This window comes from Anas platyrhynchos, chromosome 8 (genome assembly GCF_047663525.1).
Source record: "Anas platyrhynchos isolate ZD024472 breed Pekin duck chromosome 8, IASCAAS_PekinDuck_T2T, whole genome shotgun sequence".
Taxonomy (NCBI): domain Eukaryota; kingdom Metazoa; phylum Chordata; class Aves; order Anseriformes; family Anatidae; genus Anas; species Anas platyrhynchos.
This window is the reverse complement of record NC_092594.1, coordinates 40,043,013-40,057,538: the sequence shown is the minus strand read 5'-3', so window position 1 is coordinate 40,057,538 and position 14,526 is coordinate 40,043,013. Positions and strand designations below refer to the sequence as shown.

Sequence of the window (14,526 nt, the reverse complement as noted above, 5' to 3'; positions counted from 1 at the left end):
TCTCTGCTAGCATGCCTGGGGCTCATATAGCATTCAGCCCCGCCCAGCACCCAAACCCAATCACCCGGGAAAGGGGAGGGGCAAAGCACAAGGAAGTAGGAAGAGAGCAAAAGAAGCAGCTGTGGTTTTTTTTTTTCCTTTTTTTTTAAGATCTGGTTTATCTCAAAAACATTCCGAGAGCAGACAAGAGACCTGTGGTGTTTCTAGAAGCAAAACTCCCCTTTTGCTTTTGCTGCAGCTTTTAATGTTGAACGGATAACGTCACCAAGCAAGTAACTGAAACTTCTTCAACTGGAATTAGTTTAAACACGCTCACCGTCATCTGCAAACACAGAGAACCAGCATTCACTAGCCCTAACCCTAACCCCTAACCCTAACCCCAACCCTCACCCTAAACTCTAACCCTAGCCCCAGCCCTCGTCCCCGAGAACTGCATTTCCCGGTATGCTCTGGGCACCCAACATGGCCTCCCGGAAGTCCGGAGTCCCAGAACTACATTTCCCGGTATGCTCTGGGCGCTCAACATGGCCTCCCGGAAGTTCGGAGTCCCAGAACTACATTTCCCGGTATGCTCTGGGCGCTCAACATGGCCTCCCGGACGTCCGGAGTCCCAGAACTACATTTCCCGGCATGCTCTGGGCAATCAACGCGGCCTACCGGAAGCCTTGTGACGGAAAACTACACCTACCAGCATTCCCTGCACAGCCGGCACGGCCAATCAGAGGCCGAGTTGTCGAGAACTGCATTTAACAGCACTCCCTGGAACCCTAGCCCTTACCGCCCTTACACAAAGAAGCCGCAAGCCCTAACCCTAGAAATCCTCGAAACCCCTACAGACCTAACCGAAACTATCCACCACACTAAACCCCTGAAGACCTATGCCTAAAAGCCCTAACCCAAACACTTAAGACGCTCAAATCCCACACCCACAAAATTAAGATGCTCAAATCCCAAACCCAAAAAAATAGGACGCTCAAATCCCAAACCCCCTTCCGAAAAAGAAAATAAGAAAAATAAATCAAACAAAACAAAAACAACAAAAGGGGTAGACCTGGTGGCATCTGCCCTATAACCCTGCAAAAATCATGAGGGACATAGAACAACAAAGCAAACACACAAAGTAACATTGACATCCTATCCATAAAAGTGCTATAACAATTAATCACCTCCAAAGAGCTTCTTGCAATAAATGCACGTACTACTAGATTGGTTTCCTCTAAAATATCGTACAAGACTCTGACCCACGAAAAGAACCCTGCATGTAGCTAACAGAAGAATAAACAAAGCACCGACCCCAAAGAGCAGCCCACGCAGGAGGAGCTCTCTGATAGAATGCCTAGGGCTCGTATAACATTTGGCCCCGCCCAGCACCCAAACCCAATCACCTGGGAAAGAGGAGGGGGCAAAAAACAAGAAAGAGAGCAGGAGCAGCAGCTGTGTTCTTTTATTTATTTTTTTATTAATTTGTCACCTATCCCTAGTTTACAGCATGCGGAGTGCAGACAAAAGAACTGCGGTGTTTCTAGAAGCAAAATTTACCGTATTTTTGACTCAGCTTTGAACATAGAAAGGACAATACAACCAAGAAAGTAAATGAAATATTTTCAACGGGAATTAGCACGAACCTTTCATTTACATATGAAGAAAAATCTAGGAGCGTAGGAAATTACACATCAAAAAAAAAAAAAAGACGTAATAAGCAACGCGCATGCGCGGCCCCCGGCCGCCTGCAGTACTTGTTTTCCACCAGCAGGGGGCGGCAGAGGGCGCCCGCGGGCGTCACCGCGCATGCGCGCCCCCGGCCGCCTGCAGTACACGTTTTCCACCAGCAGGGGGCGGCAGAGGTCGCATGCGGGGAAAGCACAAAAAAGCAAAAAGAGGAGCAGCAGCAGCTCTGGTTTATTTACTTATTTATAAGGCTTAGCTCAACAGCATGCAGAGTGCAGACAGGAGAACTGGGGTGTTTCTAGAAGCAAAAATCCCCTTTTGCTTTTGCTGCAGCTTTTAACGTTGAACTGATAACGTCACCAAGCAAGTAACTGAAACTTCTTCAACTGGAATTAGTTTAAACACGCTCACCGTCATCTGCAAACACAGAGAACCAGCATTCACTAGCCCTAACCCCTAACCCTAACCCCAACCCTCACCCTAAACTCTAACCCTAGCTCCAGCCCTAGTCCCCGAGAACTGCATTTCCCGGTATGCTCTGGGCGCTCAACATGGCCTCCCGGAAGTTCGGAGTCCCAGAACTACATTTCCCGGCATGCTCTGGGCAATCAACGCGGCCTACCGGAAGCCTTGTGACGGAAAACTACACCTACCAGCATTCCCTGCACAGCCGGCACGGCCAATCAGAGGCCGAGTTGTCGAGAACTGCATTTAACAGCACTCCCTGGAACCCTAGCCCTTACCGCCCTTACACAAAAAAGCCGCAAGCCCTAACCCTAAAAATCCTCGAAACCCCTACAGACCTGACCCAAACTAAACCCCTGAAGACCTATGCCTAAAAGCCCTAACCCAAACACTTAAGACGCTCACAGCGCCCAAGCCCACAAAATTAAGACGCTCAAATCCCAAACCCAACCCAAAATATTAAGATGCTCAAAACCCTAACCCAGGAGAACCTAACCTGAAAAAAAAAAATAATAAGAAGATCTTAAAACCCTAACCGTAAATAACTGACCAAAAATAAAACCCTAAGAACCTAACCCTAAAAAAAACTATCAACACTACAACCCAAAAAACTCCAAAACCCTGACACGCTAACCCTGAAACCCTTAAAACCCTAACCCTCAAATCCCTAAAATCCTAACCGTTAAAACTCCAACCCTAAAACTAAAAACCTTAAAATCCTAAACATAAACCCTGAGAACGCTTACCCTGAAACCCAACCCTAGGGCCCTATCCCTGAAGCCTTAAAACCGCGAATCAATCTTTGGGAAATAACATAGGCTCAGGAGAGGATCTCAGTACAGTAGCATTTGTATTTGAGATTACAATGGCGGGTGTCCCGCAAGCAGGAGGGCACCTACCGATTCCATACACAGTTTATATACTTTTTTTTTTCCCTCCCAAGGACCAGGACCCTCCCGTTTCCCCATTAACTGTGCAATCCAGGTTTATACTCTACCTGGTGCTTCACCGAAAACACACAGCTGCTGGCCTGTTACAAGTCACATTTCTTTTGAGGCTTTTACTCTTTGAGGTGGTAATGTTTCTTACACCGTGATTTCCACTTAATTGTTGTAAGGATTCTGGTTGTCTGCATTTTACAAGGTTGTCTGTTGTAATAAATGACTAAGTCCCAAATAGGATTACAATCAAAGTTTACAATTTATTAAATGAATAGAGGTAAGCAAACAGCACTGGGTGCGCCGGGAGTCTCTGCTCCACCGAGACGCACACAAGTCACAGCAGGCGGCTGGTTTTTATGCTCCTGGGCTAATACATATTCATTACTACTTCTAGAAAAGGCAGGGTTATTATAACTAGTTCCTGGAATCCCAACCCGCCCACTGGCGCATGTGTTATCAGTCTCTGGTGGTCCCTCTGCGGGTCTCTCGTACTGAAGGCTCATAGTCTTCCTCCCAGGCTTTTCCCTTGTCCTTCTCCTTTGTCCATCTTGGCTGGATGTCAGAGACTTGCATAGTGCCCCATGCAATAGTCATAACAGTTAGCAGTTATTCTGAAACCCCTTTGTTCTCTTGTCCCCTATTAACCCGAATTGCTGGACCATTCCTCTGCAAGATGAGAAGAGGCAAAGAGAGCAGGAGGAACAGCAGCCCTGTTTTTGGTCTGGCTTAGTTCAACAGGGGGCAGCACAAGCAACCAGGCTGTTTCTCTTCAAAGACTTGCCTTAGCATTGGTGAAGGAAACTGACCGGGCCGACAACCCTCTTACCTTTTTGCACCACTCCACACCATGGGGACTTCATCTCTCCAAGGCTGCACGAGGGAAGGGCGGAAACAAGAAAAAAAGCACATCCTGAGGCACCTCATAACCACAGCCTACCTACTGCAATACTTGTGTCTCTCTTCCCAGCTGCTTCATCTCTGTGGCTCTCCATCTCCAAACCACATTCTTTTTAACTGCCATGCAGAGTGGCAGTCCTCCGGGCGTCATAGAGCAGCACCATATTTTTTTTATTTTTATTAGTATTTTTTAATTTCAAAATAGCAGTCCGCTTCCCTCTGGAGATGGACAGTAGGTCCAGCCAGTCACCGAGTTGCCAACACAGAGCTTCACAGTTCCAGAAGGCGCTCTTTCCTTTCACCGATTCCTTATAAATGTTATCTACCACTGGCAAAAGCAATAAACAGACTGCAAACATGCACTGCCATCTTTGACAAACTTTATGTTTTCAATTTTATTATTTCAAAGAGAGCAGTCCACTTGCCTCTCCATCTGTGAAGTAGATCAAACCAGTCACTACGTTGCCGAACAAGAACTTGACGGTTCCAGAAAGCGCTGTTACCTTTGACCGGTTCCTCCTAATGTTTACCTACTGCTGGTTTATACATTTAGAGATTAAAATACAGCTCAAAAACAGAAGAGTATCCCACCATCCCAAAAAACAGTGAGCCAGAAACCTCTATTAAACATCCCTCTCCTAAGTGAATTCCAAGCACTTAAAAATTCTAGAAATCTATAAACTCCAGCCTGCCTAGAGAACCCTGCAACTGACTAAAGGAAAAACAAAGCACTTACCCCAAGGAGCAGCCCAGGCAGAAGGAGCTCTCTGATAGCATGCCTGGGGCTCATATAGCATTCAGCCCCGCCCAGCACCCAAACCCAATCACCTGGAAAAGGGGAGGGGCAAAGCACAAGGAAGTAGAAAGAAAGCAGGAGCAGCAGCAGCAGTTTTTTATTATTTTCTTTCTTTGTTTGTTTGTTTTGTTTTTTTTTTTTTGTTTTTGTTTTTTTTAAGATCTGCTTTACTTGAAAAACATGCAGAGAGCAGACAGGTGACCTGTGGTGTTTCTAGAAGCAACAATCCCCATGCTTTTGCTGCAGCTTTTAACATTGAAAGGACGACACGACCAGGCCAGTAACTGGAACTTTTTCAAATGGAATTACGTCAAACAGGTTCATCATCACTTGCAAAAACAGAGAACCAGCATTCACTAGCACGCCAGCCCTGACACCCACCTCCTCCGCAACGCTGACTACTACTGATGCAACATGCTACGGTGCAATACCTCTCTGTTCCCAGCTCCTTTACCTCATCTGCTCACTACATTTACCTGAGAAGTGTGCCCGAACAGACTTATTCTGCAGAGATGAAGAAGGTGGCCCTGCTCACTCTCTTGGCACTACTGCACTTATGCACTCAAGGAACCATACCCCACGGTTTCCCAAAAACAACGTACCTGGCAACCCCTCATAAACGTACTTCTAATACGTAAATTCAAGGACATAAAGCCTAGAAGGCTTTATGGTCTAAAGACTCGACAGACAGAAAACACACAGGCAAAAGCTCCAGAAATATAACAAACTGTCCCTAAACTTGAAACAGACTACCCCTTACGTGCCCACTGCTGCCATTTTCAGACACATGCTCACACAGGGAGCTTCCATGATACATTTCAACTAAACCCTGCTCCATCACTTTAACAGCAAGGTTGTAACTTTGATAATATTTGACATACAGGCAAAGACTCACAGAAAGCCCCGTAATTCGGCAAAAATCAGAAGGGACCCAGAACCACAAAGCAAACACACAAAGTAACATCACCATACCATCCGTAAAACTGCCATAACAACTACTCACCTGAGGAAGAGCTGCGTGCAATACAGGCACCTACTACTAGATTGCTTTACAGTGACAGATCCTACCAGTTACCAACTCAAAAAGATATGCGTACCGGTTTCTACTGGAAAACGCATCAGTCCATAGACTCTGACCCACCTAAAGAACCCTGCAACTGACTGAAGGAAAAACAAAGCGCTTACCCCAAAAAGCAGCCCAGGCAGAATGAGCTCTGTCATGGAATACCTGCAACTCAGTTACCACTAGGTCCCACCTGGAACCTGAAGCCAATCACCTGGGAAAGTGCAAGGGGGAAAGCACAAAAAAAAAAAAAAAAAAAATCAGAAAGGAGCAGTAGCTGTGGTTTCTTTATTCATTTATATGGCTTAGCTCAACAGCATGCAGAGTGCAGACAGGAGAGCTAGGGTGTTTCTAGAAACAAAAATCCCCATGCTTTTGCTGCAGCTTTGAATATTAAAAGGACAAACTGACCAAGAAAGTAACTGATTTTTTTTTCCATCTGGAATTAGCTCGATCTTTTATTTACATAAAAAGAAAAATCTAGGAGCAGAACTGTGGGTAGTTAGGGTCTGGTGGCCGGAAGATGTCGCAATGTACGGAAAGGTGGAGCCCCTCCCTTGACGGACAGCAGTGTGTGGTCTGTGATGTAAGCAAGCGGAAGTGACGCTATGGGCCTCGGGTATATAAGCCCATGTGACTCGACAATAAATGCCATTTGCCATCCACCACATTGGTGTCTGTGAGCCGATGGACCGAGCGGCCTAGGGTTGGTCGCCGTGCCGTTCCTGAACCAGGTCGCCACTGCCCCCTGAAGGCAACACAGAACTGATTGCACACCAAAAAAAAAAAAAAAAAAATCCATTCCACTTGCAGGCAAAATCACTTACTTCAGTAAGCTACCTGTGGTGTAAATGCCTGAAGTAACTAGGAAAATAAAACTAACATTCATACTTTTAAGGAAAAGGTACAGCATTGAAGAGGCTTTCAGGGTAGGGCATAACTGCATTATCTGAGCATTCCCTAGGCTCCCAACCTTAGATGCTATCGCGCTGGGGAAACTTGGTGTGCTAGCTCTAAGGAACACCACGGAGCGTAGAGTGGAGTGGAGACACCACGGCTAGGCTCTGTAATCAGGTGGGGCCTCGATTGTTCTTGTGCACAAAGCTGCACTTTTTGCCACCCTAAGCCAAAGACCTGTCATGTTTTGACAAATGCTGTACCCTAGTGTACTTTTTGCTCATTATAATATCATTATAATACCAAAACACACCTCCATCCCAAAAGCTACCCGCCTCCAAGGTGCGACCACCCCTCACTGAGCATGCGCTCTGAATTTCTCGGAGCCTATTACTTTAAACGGAGACGGGAAAACTTTACACCAATCATAACTAAGATATGCTTGACTAGAGCCACTCAAGCTCCACCTAAAAGATAGAAAATAATATAAATTGGCCCAAGAGAGAGGGGATGTTAGGGAAGATACCATCGTCAGGGGAGATACCATCCCGAGGACATACAACATCCTTAGGACCTCCTGACTCCTGGGATCAGTCGACGGGCTGAGCCTCTCTTGCCCCCCCATTGGGACGCCTTTGGGTGAGATCTGAATATTTGCTTATAAATCTCTATAGAGTCTTTGATCCTTTTAACGCGTTTATTTCTAGGCTGCGCACCTGTAACACCTGTAACACCTATAACACCTGTGTATTTCATGCATACTAGCTTGCTTTTGCAGATAGTCACTATCACCGGCAATCCAAAAGAACCTGATTACCTGTTGCTGTAATAAACCATACTTGATTGCATTGTGATAGCTCTCATTAATGCAACTAGGGTGAGGGTGGTTATCCGTGATAGTTCAGTGTTCTGAATCTAACCAGACCCCCAGACGGTTAATGCATTGTTGGTGAATGTCTGAACGGACCCCCAGGTGGTTAATACGTTTTTGGTGAATGTCTGAGCGGACCCCCAGGCGGTTATTACGTTTTTGGTGAATGTCCGAACGGACCCCCAGTTTTGGTGAATGTCCGACTGGTTCAGTACTCTGAATCCAACCGGGCCCGTAACGGTTAATCAGCTACACCCCTTTAACGCGACACTACCTGAGAACCAAAAGGCTATGCTGATGGGTCAAAACACACTACAGGACACTGGGGCCAGGCCCTCCGCTGCACCCACTTAAAACCCATCCCTACACTCACCAAGGTGCAACCCCAACACAAAAAAACAAACAGACGCAGCATTTCAGCACCTGCTTTGTTCCGATTCTAAAGACTAACACCACAGCCCACATTGCCTGGGACACCTGATAAACAGAAGAGAAAGCAGCCATACCCTTTTCAAGCCATCCCTGCACGTGTCGCTCCTTGATCATCTGCAACCTCTTCTCCAATCCTCAACCACTTCTCTAGAGAGCCTGCCATGGCACCTGTAAAGCAAGATGGATACCCTTCGCACTCACCTCGTGCTACTTGGCAGTTCTGCTCCGATCCAGCTCACAACCAGCCCGCCCTTCTCGTGCTGCTCTTCAGAGTGCAGCTTGGCCCCACTCAGCCTGTATGAGACAAATGTGAAACAAAAAGAAAAGCATAGGCTGAAGCAGCATCCAAAGCCACAGCACAGCTGGGACAGTTACTCTCATCTGCTGCCTTACCTCCGTGCCCTGCCCTCCCCTCCCCTCGAGGCAGATGCTTCCATCTGCTCTCTTAGGCCAGCTACAACACCCCTGAAATATAAACAGGATTTTTACTGTACTTTGTGTAGTTCAGTAACTGCAGTGACAACTGCACCCCTAAATTACCTTCTATATCTGTTCATCACTCACCTTGCCAAAAGCAGCTCTGGTCGTCAAGTCCCGTGTCGTACACTGTGTTTCAGCTTTAACAAATGAAAACAGGCACAAGAGAATCAATCATTCAGCTGCCAGCATTAGCACCCATCCCTCAACAACACAAAAGGGACCCCATTTACAATACTATCGTTTCAAAACAGCAGCCTCCTTGCCTCAGCACCTCAGAAGTAGATCAAGCCAGTCACCCAGTTGCCTCCCGAGTGCTGAACAGTTCCAGAAGGAGCTCTTTCCTGTGACAGGTTCCTCCAAAGGTTTACGCTCTACTGGGGACAGGAAAGAAATAAAAATAAAAAATTCAAAACCCCATATCTGTAAGCTTTCAAGATTCGACAGACCTCCTCAAGCACACCGTTCAAGTGCTATGCGAGCAGTTGCTCGCAAGCAGCTCAACTCTCCCCCCTCCAGTCTGCCAAACACCACAGAGATGACTGTGCCAGCTGCCCTTCAGTACGTGCCCAGAGGCAGACTGGATATCTTTACCAAAACAGTCCAGACAATGTATTAGTACACCCATGCACTGCCACGTTACCTGTCATCACTAACTGCCAGGCAGGACAGCTCCAGACCAAACACGTACACACACACAGGCACGCCACAAACACTACAAACAAAACACACAACACAAGGCACAAGAAAAAGTGACCCCCAAAAAGAAAGCCCTACAGCAACAGCACGTCAGAACAGGTGCTCTGCACCAGACCCCAGGAGAGACTCAAATGTCACAACATGCAACTGGAAGCAACTGCCAGAACTGGGATGACGGAGGCCTAAAAAGCCTGCCTTCAAGACAAGAGACCAGAAGGATGGGGACTGAAAACCCCCTAAGAAGACACTTAGGAAATCAATTCCCAAGCAAGAGCTCCTGATGCGGCCCAGATGACTTCTGCAAGAGTGAGGATGGAAACAGACGCGATCTCCAACCGAATATGATGCACAAGACCTGAAACAGATCTGCACCCATGCTTTTGCCGCACTTTTTTTTAACATTAAAAGGACAATACTTGCTGGGTCGTAACTAGAACATTCCTAACTGGAACTGGCTCAAACTTTTATTTACAATGAATGAAAGATCTAGGAGCAAAACAGACTATACACCAAAACAATCAATTCCATTCCACCCCCAGGAAAAAATCACATACTCTCATCCCCTCCTGTACCTCAGCCGCTTGCCTGCCCCACGTGGCACATGCTTCCATCTCTTCTCTTTACCCACTTATAGCGCCTCTAAAAGGCAAACTGGAATTTTACGCTATTGGATGTAGGAAAATAACTTCAGTGACAACCACACCCCCAAAATTAACAGCTACCTCTGCTCATCACGCACCAGAGTCACTGCAGAGGCAGCTGGTTGACACATCCTGCACTGCACACTGCATTTCAGCCTGAACAAAAGAAAAACACAGGCAGAAGATAAACATTCAGCTGCCAGCAGTAGCACCCATCCCTCAACAACATAAGCGACCCCAGCTTTACTTTTATCCTTTCAAAACAGCACTCCACTTGCCTCTGGACCTGCAAATTAGGTCCAAGCTTGAAAGGAGCGGCCAGCATCATCCACACCACCGGGGAACACAAAAGGACAAAAGAACCACTGTGCTTGCAAGCGCCCACCTGCCACGCTGCTCCTCTATCCCAGACAGACTCACCTCGGACCCTCTGAGGGAAACACCTGAGTGTCTTCCCTTCGCTTCAGGTAAGGGATGACCAGGCTGACAACACTCACCCTCCCTCACTGCTCCGCGACACGAGGATTTCCCTTTCCTGTCCACGACCGCACAAAGCACCTGCAAAAAAACAACAAAACAAAACAAAACAAAAGACAGAAAAGCACACTCTGAGGCACCTCACAGCCACAGCGTACCTGCTCCAAGACCTCTCTCTTCCCAGCTCTGGTACTTCAGCTGCTCACCAGCTCTAACTCAGATTCTTCGCCCACTGCACCACAGCAAACTCTGCCCAGGCCACACAACACACACTACACAAGCTACATTGCTTAAGACACACGAAAGCTGGAACGTTCCAGCCCAACAATTAGTCACGTCGCACAGGAAGGATGCCGCATACTCCTAGAAACCAAACCTTCCAGTCCTGAGCAGCTCCCCACCTCCTCATTCTAACCACACTCAGCAAACACACTGTTTGACCCTCAAAAAAAAAAAAAAAAGAACATGCACACACACAAAGAAAAACAACCGAGCTCCACAAATGCCAAAAAGACATGCACACACACAAGCCTCGGCAGGGGTAATCAAACTTACCCTTTGCAGATGAAAGAGGTGACTCTGATACAACTCTGCTCAGTCTCTTGGTAATGCTGCATCTACGCTGCCAAGCCATATGTAGCATTCAATCAAGCTGGTTTTAGTCCTCTGGAGAGTTACACAAGTGGGTTTATACATCTAGAGATTAAAATATAGCTCAAAAACAGAAGAGTATCCCACCATCCCAAAAAAACAGTGAGCCAGCAGCCCCTACTAAACATCCCGCTACTGAGTGAATTCCAAGCACTTAAAATCCAGAAATCCATAGGCTCCAGTCTGCCTAGAGAACCCTGCAACTGACTGAAGGAAAACCAAAGCACTTACCCCAAAGAGCAGCCCAAGCAGAAGGAGCTCTCTGCTAGCATGCCTGGGGCTCATATAGCATTCAGCCCCGCCCAGCACCCAAACCCAATCACCCGGGAAAGGGGAGGGGCAAAGCACAAGGAAGTAGGAAGAGAGCAAAAGAAGCAGCTGTGGTTTTTTTTTTTCCTTTTTTTTTAAGATCTGGTTTATCTCAAAAACATTCCGAGAGCAGACAAGAGACCTGTGGTGTTTCTAGAAGCAAAACTCCCCTTTTGCTTTTGCTGCAGCTTTTAATGTTGAACGGATAACGTCACCAAGCAAGTAACTGAAACTTCTTCAACTGGAATTAGTTTAAACACGCTCACCGTCATCTGCAAACACAGAGAACCAGCATTCACTAGCCCTAACCCTAACCCCTAACCCTAACCCCAACCCTCACCCTAAACTCTAACCCTAGCCCCAGCCCTCGTCCCCGAGAACTGCATTTCCCGGTATGCTCTGGGCACCCAACATGGCCTCCCGGAAGTCCGGAGTCCCAGAACTACATTTCCCGGTATGCTCTGGGCGCTCAACATGGCCTCCCGGAAGTTCGGAGTCCCAGAACTACATTTCCCGGTATGCTCTGGGCGCTCAACATGGCCTCCCGGACGTCCGGAGTCCCAGAACTACATTTCCCGGCATGCTCTGGGCAATCAACGCGGCCTACCGGAAGCCTTGTGACGGAAAACTACACCTACCAGCATTCCCTGCACAGCCGGCACGGCCAATCAGAGGCCGAGTTGTCGAGAACTCCATTTAACAGCACTCCCTGGAACCCTAGCCCTTACCGCCCTTACACAAAGAAGCCGCAAGCCCTAACCCTAGAAATCCTCGAAACCCCTACAGACCTAACCGAAACTATCCACCACACTAAACCCCTGAAGACCTATGCCTAAAAGCCCTAACCCAAACACTTAAGACGCTCAAATCCCACACCCACAAAATTAAGATGCTCAAATCCCAAACCCAAAAAAATAGGACGCTCAAATCCCAAACCCCCTTCCGAAAAAGAAAATAAGAAAAATAAATCAAACAAAACAAAAACAACAAAAGGGGTAGACCTGGTGGCATCTGCCCTATAACCCTGCAAAAATCATGAGGGACATAGAACAACAAAGCAAACACACAAAGTAACATTGACATCCTATCCATAAAAGTGCTATAACAATTAATCACCTCCAAAGAGCTTCTTGCAATGAATGCACGTACTACTAGATTGGTTTCCTCTAAAATATCGTACAAGACTCTGACCCACGAAAAGAACCCTGCATGTAGCTAACAGAAGAATAAACAAAGCACCGACCCCAAAGAGCAGCCCACGCAGGAGGAGCTCTCTGATAGAATGCCTAGGGCTCGTATAACATTTGGCCCCGCCCAGCACCCAAACCCAATCACCTGGGAAAGAGGAGGGGGCAAAAAACAAGAAAGAGAGCAGGAGCAGCAGCTGTGTTCTTTTATTTATTTTTTTATTTATTTGTCACCTATCCCTAGTTTACAGCATGCGGAGTGCAGACAAAAGAACTGCGGTGTTTCTAGAAGCAAAATTTACCGTATTTTTGACTCAGCTTTGAACATAGAAAGGACAATACAACCAAGAAAGTAAATGAAATATTTTCAACGGGAATTAGCACGAACCTTTCATTTACATATGAAGAAAAATCTAGGAGCGTAGGAAATTACACATCAAAAAAAAAAAAAAGACGTAATAAGCAACGCGCATGCGCGGCCCCCGGCCGCCTGCAGTACTTGTTTTCCACCAGCAGGGGGCGGCAGAGGGCGCCCTCGGGCGTCACCGCGCATGCGCGCCCCCGGCCGCCTGCAGTACACGTTTTCCACCAGCAGGGGGCGGCAGAGGTCGCATGCGGGGAAAGCACAAAAAAGCAAAAAGAGGAGCAGCAGCAGCTCTGGTTTATTTACTTATTTATAAGGCTTAGCTCAACAGCATGCAGAGTGCAGACAGGAGAACTGGGGTGTTTCTAGAAGCAAAAATCCCCTTTTGCTTTTGCTGCAGCTTTTAACGTTGAACTGATAACGTCACCAAGCAAGTAACTGAAACTTCTTCAACTGGAATTAGTTTAAACACGCTCACCGTCATCTGCAAACACAGAGAACCAGCATTCACTAGCCCTAACCCCTAACCCTAACCCCAACCCTCACCCTAAACTCTAACCCTAGCTCCAGCCCTAGTCCCCGAGAACTGCATTTCCCGGTATGCTCTGGGCGCTCAACATGGCCTCCCGGAAGTTCGGAGTCCCAGAACTACATTTCCCGGCATGCTCTGGGCAATCAACGCGGCCTACCGGAAGCCTTGTGACGGAAAACTACACCTACCAGCATTCCCTGCACAGCCGGCACGGCCAATCAGAGGCCGAGTTGTCGAGAACTGCATTTAACAGCACTCCCTGGAACCCTAGCCCTTACCGCCCTTACACAAAAAAGCCGCAAGCCCTAACCCTAAAAATCCTCGAAACCCCTACAGACCTGACCCAAACTAAACCCCTGAAGACCTATGCCTAAAAGCCCTAACCCAAACACTTAAGACGCTCACAGCGCCCAAGCCCACAAAATTAAGACGCTCAAATCCCAAACCCAACCCAAAATATTAAGATGCTCAAAACCCTAACCCAGGAGAACCTAACCTGAAAAAAAAAATAATAAGAAGATCTTAAAACCCTAACCGTAAATAACTGACCAAAAATAAAACCCTAAGAACCTAACCCTAAAAAAACTATCAACACTACAACCCAAAAAACTCCAAAACCCTGACACGCTAACCCTGAAACCCTTAAAACCCTAACCCTCAAATCCCTAAAATCCTAACCGTTAAAACTCCAACCCTAAAACTAAAAACCTTAAAATCCTAAACATAAACCCTGAGAACGCTTACCCTGAAACCCAACCCTAGGGCCCTATCCCTGAAGCCTTAAAACCGCGAATCAATCTTTGGGAAATAACATAGGCTCAGGAGAGGATCTCAGTACAGTAGCATTTGTATTTGAGATTACAATGGCGGGTGTCCCGCAAGCAGGAGGGCACCTACCGATTCCATACACAGTTTATATACTTTTTTTTTTCCCTCCCAAGGACCAGGACCCTCCCGTTTCCCCATTAACTGTGCAATCCAGGTTTATACTCTACCTGGTGCTTCACCGAAAACACACAGCTGCTGGCCTGTTACAAGTCACATTTCTTTTGAGGCTTTTACTCTTTGAGGTGGTAATGTTTCTTACACCGTGATTTCCACTTAATTGTTGTAAGGATTCTGGTTGTCTGCATTTTACAAGGTTGTCTGTTGTAATAAA

The 14,526-nt window shown here is 46.9% G+C and overlaps 1 long non-coding RNA gene across 2 annotated transcripts; it reads right to left on the bottom strand.

Moving 5' to 3' along the window:
• Positions 1-4,924: 4,924 nt before the first annotated feature.
• Positions 4,925-11,234, bottom strand: LOC140003047 (uncharacterized). 2 transcript variants are annotated; one of them, XR_011810984.1, is made up of 7 exons: positions 11,207-11,234; positions 10,880-10,990; positions 10,345-10,405; positions 8,741-8,884; positions 8,595-8,647; positions 8,105-8,198; positions 4,925-6,044 (listed from the first exon to the last, which is right to left on the bottom strand). It is a non-coding gene; the product is annotated as an uncharacterized lncRNA (long non-coding RNA). The 2 variants fall into 2 exon arrangements; XR_011810983.1 differs by having other exon boundaries at positions 10,880-11,020; positions 11,207-11,233.
• Between the last annotated feature and the right edge of the window lie 3,292 nt (positions 11,235-14,526).